The sequence below is a fragment of the Polypterus senegalus genome, chromosome 3 (genome assembly GCF_016835505.1).
Source record: "Polypterus senegalus isolate Bchr_013 chromosome 3, ASM1683550v1, whole genome shotgun sequence".
Lineage (NCBI taxonomy): Eukaryota > Metazoa > Chordata > Cladistia > Polypteriformes > Polypteridae > Polypterus > Polypterus senegalus.
The window spans coordinates 92168661-92175875 of NC_053156.1; the positions used below are offsets into that span (position 1 = coordinate 92168661).

At 43.9% G+C, this 7215-nt stretch overlaps 1 pseudogene; it reads right to left on the reverse strand.

Moving 5' to 3' along the window:
• Positions 1-540: 540 nt before the first annotated feature.
• On the reverse strand, positions 541-6692 carry LOC120526581 (annotated as a pseudogene).
• Positions 6693-7215: the final 523 nt, after the last annotated feature.

Consider the following 7215-nt stretch of genomic DNA (forward strand, 5'->3'; position numbering starts at 1 on the left):
TCTAAATTGGCCCTAGTGTGTGCTTGGTGTGTGGGTGTGTTTGTGTGTGTCCTGCGGTGGGTTGGCACCCTGCCCAGGATTGGTTCCTGCCTTGTGCCCTGTGTTGGCTGGGATTGGCTCCAGCAGACCCCCGTGACCCTGTATTCGGTTTCAACGGGTTAGGAAATGGATGGATGGATAGTTAAACATGACCTCTCTGTTCTAAACCCATGTTGACTTTTTTTTTAGTGAAGAAAATCACAATGAATGTTTATTAAATTTCAATTGTGAAACATAACAGCCTGATAAAACAGTCAAAATGCCATACAACATAAGGTTGAGAAAGTATACATTTTCAGAAGATAAATAGAGAACACATTTATCAACAAGTCTCTTTTTCATTTTTATTCTTTGAAATTCCAAACTTTAGAGTTAGAAAATAAAACCTCTGTTGCATTAGATTCAACAGTAAACATGGTGCTTCATAATCCCAAGGGGGTATATACCAAATTATTCTTTTTTAATGTGATGCTCAATATAATACACTCCCAGGACAGTCCATCACAGTTCATTCTGCTGACAATCTCTGATAGAGGACACTGTTGTCTTTGTTAACGTCACTAATACAAGGTAACTGGCCATACACAGATTATTTCCATAAAGTTACCATATTGTCTCCTCTGGGCACAGCAAGGATGTTACCAGTGATGGACCAAAAGGCAAACAAAATCATTGAATTTTTGAAGAAGCATTACCTGCTGGATCGTCACAGGTCCAGATAAGTACTTTGCCATCTTGTGAACAGGTGGCAATTGTGCTTGTAGGAAGACCTATTGAAGGAGACCAAGCTACATCTCTAAGCCAATCAGTGTGCATCTGGTTTCTGATCTTCTTTCCTCTGACCATCTTCATCTTTCCATAATTTGACCAGGCTGTCAAACCTCTAGAGACAAACCTTTTGATGTAGTTTGGTTTCTGTCTAGATTACTGGTCAATAAAACTACTAGGCACAATAGCAGGAGCCCAGCTAACTGCATTGCAGCCAATTGTATGTGCATTGGCAATCTTTCTGGTTTCCTATTGCCCATCTCCAGTAAAAGTAAGCAAAGAGATTGTGCAGATCCACCACATGCAAGAATCAGTCCAAACTCATATGGTCCCCCAAAAACCTGAATTTACTTAAGAATCAAAGAATCATGCCCAGAGTATTCAAACATCTTGTCCCAGGTTCCATTTCCTTTCTTCCAAATCATAACTTTTCTGTCATAGGAACAAAAGGCAAATAAATTGTGTCACATATTTGCGCATGGGAGGCAGCTAAAGGGCCTGAATGAAAATAATTCCATGCCAGACCAAGGGGTGGCGGTGTGCACTAACTCTTTCTCTGACTTCTCTGCAGACCAGTTATGGGAAATCTAACCTGCCCCCACTGATGACGTCACCTGCTGTTCTGGGACCAATGACATCATTTCCAGCCCCAGCTCCAATGACACCACTTCCGGTTCCGGACCCACTATTGATGTCACTTCCTCCGGTCTCCCTTAAAATCGCCATCTTGGTGCCAGCAAATTAGTTCATTTGTGGACTCCAACCTGTACAAATCTGTACCTTGATTCTATCCATTTGCAGCCAGGAACAATATACGGGTGGCTGCCCCAAACCTTTTTTTTTGTGTGTGACTCTTTGTCGTACTTTTGAAAACTAAGGTAGTTGCCAGGATGGTGAACTCCCAGAAGAACCAGGAGCAGGACCTGACATATAACCAGGTGGGAAAGTACCATTGACAAGTTTCTGAGTGGGGAGTTCATTCCATGGTTCAGAAAGACCTCCTCTACCAGGTACACATAACCGGACAAACTAAAAAACACAGGGATTGTGTGCAGGAGGGGCTCACAGGAAGCAAAGGGGGCTTATTATGCTCTCTTGGAGGGGAGTGCCCTCCTCCCCGACCAAGTCAGAGACCTTGGCTAAATGTGGGGGTGCACCAGACAAGCAGCTGAAAAAAGGAAAACAGTGGAGTTTTGACCCAGAGCAGCCAACACACAAGCAGGACTTCTCCTAGTGGGTGAAAATAGGACACTGACTAAGGTCAGATAAAAACACTGCCCTGCAAATAGTGGATCAGGTTGCCTGCTACATACTATTAAATAGCCAACCTTAATACTTCACCCAGCCAGTCTGGGGACAACAATTTCAAAATAGGAGCTTCATGGAGCTGATTGAAACAACTAGGACGGCCTCTCAATCTGGGAGGGTAGAACAGCCCTTTAGCCAAACCCTGATGGAATATATCCCAAAAATTCTGCCTCCCCACTACAAACCAGAGCCTGCGCCAAAGTCCCCAAATCCGTGGATGCGTAACCTAGTTGGGAATGAGGAGGAATGCAGATGGAGGGGGAAGGAAAGATGGTGTGCAGTAACAAATCCCCTGGCAATTTTGCATACAGGAGTGGTGGTCAAAAATGGTTTTAAAACCAAGGCCTTATTCGATTCCGGCAGCAATATTTCCATTCTTGTCCATTGTTGTCCGCCGATATGTACTACAAATAAAAGACTAGTTTAACCTGCATCCACGAAGAATCCCGCTGGTACAGGTCCACCTCATTTTGTTTTAGAAAACTACTTTTTGTATCAGGTAGCAGAGCATGAGGGGGAGTTGCAGAATTTGCTGCTGATACCATGGATCTTCCGGTGGCAGGTTTATGAATTAGCACACGCCCACTTCCTAGGATGCCATTTGGGAAAGAAAAAACTTTGGAGCAGATTAAACTTCAATTTTGTTGGGAGGGAATTAATGAGGAGGTACGTCGCTTTTGCATGTCTTAACCCAGAGTGTCAATTGCCAAGCTCCTCTCGTTCCCATTCCCCTAACTGAAGTCCCATTTGAAAGGATTGGAGTGGACTTAGTGGGACACCTGGAACCCTCTTCTAAAGTACATAAATATATTTTAGTTCTCGTGGAATATGCTACCCAACATCCAGAAGCTGTTCCATTGCGCTCAGGCACATCTAAAGCCATCGCATGGGAATTGGTAGGGGTCTCTGAGCGAGCCAGCATCCCTAAGGAAGTCCTGACATACCAAGGGACGTCTTTCACCTCGGAGACGTTCAGGGAAACAGCCATGTTACTTAAGATAAAACACCTGAAGACTGTGGTGTACCAACCTCAAACCAATGGTCTAGTGGAGAGGTTTTATCAGACTCTCAAGCAAATGCTTCAGAAGGTGGTCAACAAGGATGGAAGGAACTGGGATCAGCTCCTCTCCCTAATCCTTTTTGCATATTGGGAAGTCCCACAATCCTCTGTGGGGTTCTCACCTTTTGAATTATTGTACGGATGACAACTTTGGGGCATATTGAATATTTTAAAAGAAGGATGGGAAGAAGAGGCTCTTCCCTCTACAAACATATTAGAATATATCGCGCAATTACGCAATAGATTTGGGAAAATTCATCCCCTACTTAAAAGTCACATGGAGGAGTTGTAAGCATATTACGACAAAGGCACGTCTCTTTGGGAATTCCACCTGGGAGACTGGGTCATGGTCATTGTTCCTACCTCCCATTCTAAGTTACTAGACCACTGGTCCATATGAAGTATAGTAATCCCTCGCTATATCGCGCTTCGACTTTCGCGGCTTCACTCTATCGCAGATTTTAAATGTAAGCACATCTAAATATATATCATGGATTTTTCGCTGGTTCGCGGATTTCTGCGGACAATGGGTCTTTTAATTTATGCTACACGCTTCCTCAGTTTGTTTGCCCTGTTGATTTCATACAAGGGACGCTATTGGCGGATGGCTTAGAAGCTACCCAATCAGAGCATGTATTACATATTAACTAAAACTTCTCAATGCTATAAGATATGCTTCCTGCGCTGTGCTCGATTATTTGCTTGTCTCTGCCTCTATCTGACCCTCTCTGACATTCTCTGCGCCTGACGGAGGGGTGTGAGGAGAGGTGCTGTTTGCACAGAAGCTGTTTGCCTAGTGGATATGGGCGCACCTCTAAGAAATGCTGCTTTATCGTGGTGCTTCCAAAAGCACACATATTGATTTTTTGATGGTTTGCTTTAATCTCTCTCTCTCTCTCTGACGTTCTCTGTGCCTGACGGAGGAGATGTGAGCAGAGGGGCTGTTGGCACAGAGGCTTTTTGCTTAGAAGATACTGACGCGCCTCTAAAAAATACCGCTTTATTGCGGTGCTTTGGAATACTTAAAAGCACACGTATTGATTTTGTGATTGTTTGCTTTTCTTTGCGAGCGCTCTCTCTCTCTCTCTCTCTGAAATTCTCTGCTCCTGAAGAGAAGATCTATTTGCATTCTTTTAATTGTGAGAAAGAACTGTCATCTCTGTCTTTTCATGGAGCACAGTTTAAACTTTTGACTAATGGGTGTTATTTCATGTCTAGAGGGCTCTAATAATGTTAACAGTGTGGGAGAGTTTATAAGGGCTTAAAATATATAAAAATAACTACACAAACATATGGTTTCTACTTCGCGGATTTTCATCTATCGCGGGGGGTTCTGGAACGCAACCCCCGCGATCGAGGAGGGATTACTGTAAAGGAAAGAAAAGGATTTGTCAACTAATTGTTGAAACAATCCAATCGTTGGCCAAGCAAGTGGGTATATCATGTGAATCTGCTGAAGCCATGGAAGGATAGGGATCCCAATCTCTCCTCCGGCCAGCCCCGCTTACTCTTTGCTCACAAGAACAATCTTAACTCTGGTGTGAATTTAAATCCGAAAAAGAGACAGGAGCTGCCCTAGAGGTAGTGAGCGAAACACCCGAAAGGACCTTTCTGATTGCGCATGATATTGTGACAGAACCCGGGGTTATAGTTCTAGAACACCCTTATCGCCTCCCTGAGGCAAAAAGAGCTGAAGTGGAACCTGAGATCAAGCACATGCTGGAACTAGAAGGAACTAGTGGAAAGTCATAGTCCCTGGTCCAGTCCCATCATCTTGGCGAGTAAGCCTGATGGAAGTTGGAGGTTTTGCAATGACTTCCATCAACATAATCAGGTCTCACAGTTTGATGCCTATTCAATGCCACAAGTGGACGACCTCCTCAAGAGACTAGTGCAGGCTTAATATATGACCAGTCTTGACAAGACTAAGGGGAAATGTCAGGTTCCTTTAATGGACTCCACAAAGATTAAGACTGTGTTCAGCACCCCTCGTGGGCACTGGCAGTATTGTGTCTTTCCATTTGGGTTACATGGGTTCCTGCATCTTTCTAGAGCCTGGTAGATAAAGTGTTCTGGCCTCATAACCTGTATAGTGCTGCCTACCTGTATGACATGGTCATCTATTCCAGCATGCGGGAGGAACACCTACAGCAGGTCCAAGCAGTATTACGGACAGTTTGTGAGGCCAAACTTCGGATTAATGCCAAGAAATGCTTCTTTGGATTCAACAAAGCCATGTATTTAGGCTACCTGGTGGGTCGGGGTACCGTGAAGCCACAGTGTTCCAAAGTAGATGCCATATTGAAATTGCCCCATCCACAAACTAAGTGGCAGGTTCAAGCCTTTCTTGGCTTAGCAGGATACTACCGCCAGTTTGTACCCTGATGCTCTGAGAGAGCGGCACCTTTGACTGATTTGACAAAAAAGAAGGCCCCAAACAATGTGGTATGGACTGATAAGACAGACACTGCATTTAGTGACTTGAAGCAGGCCCTTAGATCAGCACCAGTCTTGAAAGCGCCTAACCTTTCTTTACCTTTCATACTCCAGACGGACCCTTAGGACACAGGCCTGGGTACAGTGCTGAAGCACAGCATCGATGATGTTGAACACCCCATTATTTTCCTAAGGTGGAAACTGCTGGAACGAGAGACCATGCATGCAGCGGTGGAAAGGGAGGCCTTGAATTCAAATAGGTGATTACACAGCTGAGATACTACCTCTTGGGCTGCAAGTTTGCCCTTGTTATGTATCACGCACCTTTACAGTGTATGGCCCTACACAAGGAATCAAATACATGGGTCACCAGGTGGTTTCTTGACCTACTGCCATACAAGTTTACGCTTGTTCATCGATGAGGCTCTCTCCATGCCAACGACAATGCACTTTCTCGGGTTCCTGAGGTCTTGGTCAGGAACGTCTGCCCTGACAGGTTTTAGCTGAGGGGGTGGCCTTGTCACACACATGCGCATAGGAGGCAGCTAAAGGGTATAAATGAAAAATTCCGCCTGGCCCCACTGATGACATCACTTTGCTTCCAGCCCCAATGACACCACTTCCGGTTCCGGCACCCCCTATTGATGTCACTCTCTCTGGTCTCCCTTAAAATCACCATCTTGGTGCAAGCAGATCAGTTCAGTTGTGGACTCCAACCTGTACAAATCTGTACCTTGATTCTATCAACTTGTAGACAGGAACAATATACAGGTGGCTGCCCCAGACCTCTTTTTTTGTGTGTGACTGTCGTACTTCTGACAACTGGCGTAGTCACCAGGATGGTGAATTCCCAGAAGAACCAGAAGTAATTGTCGTACTTCTGACAATTGCCATACATTGGGTAAGCCAATGCTACTTATGATACTGGTCCTTCATGAACTCTTAAGTCTGCTATGAGGATCAAATATTTTAACTGATTGTTCAGAAGAACATATGGCAAGTCGAGTACCATAATAATTCACATAAGCATCATAATCATGTCCTTATGGGATGTGTCAACTGTGTTAATCACAGACACCATGGCTGTATTGAGCTTGGAAACAGATCCTGATGTACAATGAATCAGTCCTGTGTATATCAGAAATAAGTGAGTATACTGTGTGTGAGTGTGTAAACTGTGTATACTTTCTAGCCACTTTTCCCAGCAGCAAAGACCTAATTGCCTCAGATCTGGCAACTCCTAGCTCTCATTTTTCCTTCTTATTTCCATCAGAGTTACGGCTCCATGAGCCTGACTAAAACTGTCAATGCAACAGACTGAGTTCCCAACCTGAGCATGACTCTCTGCCTGTGAGTTTGAGAAAAGCTTGTATTAAGTATTTTAAGAAACTAGGAGACTATATCAAAAAATGATGTTCAGGTAAACTCTACGTTATTTCTGTAGTCATTTTTATAAACATATTTTGGATACTTTTTGACTTGCCCTCTTATTTATTTATTTACATTTTTTTTGTTATTTTTAAAGATTAACTTTATGATGGCCCTACAATACACTGTCATACCATCCAGGATTGGTGCTGAGAAATGAAACAGCCTAATGCAGC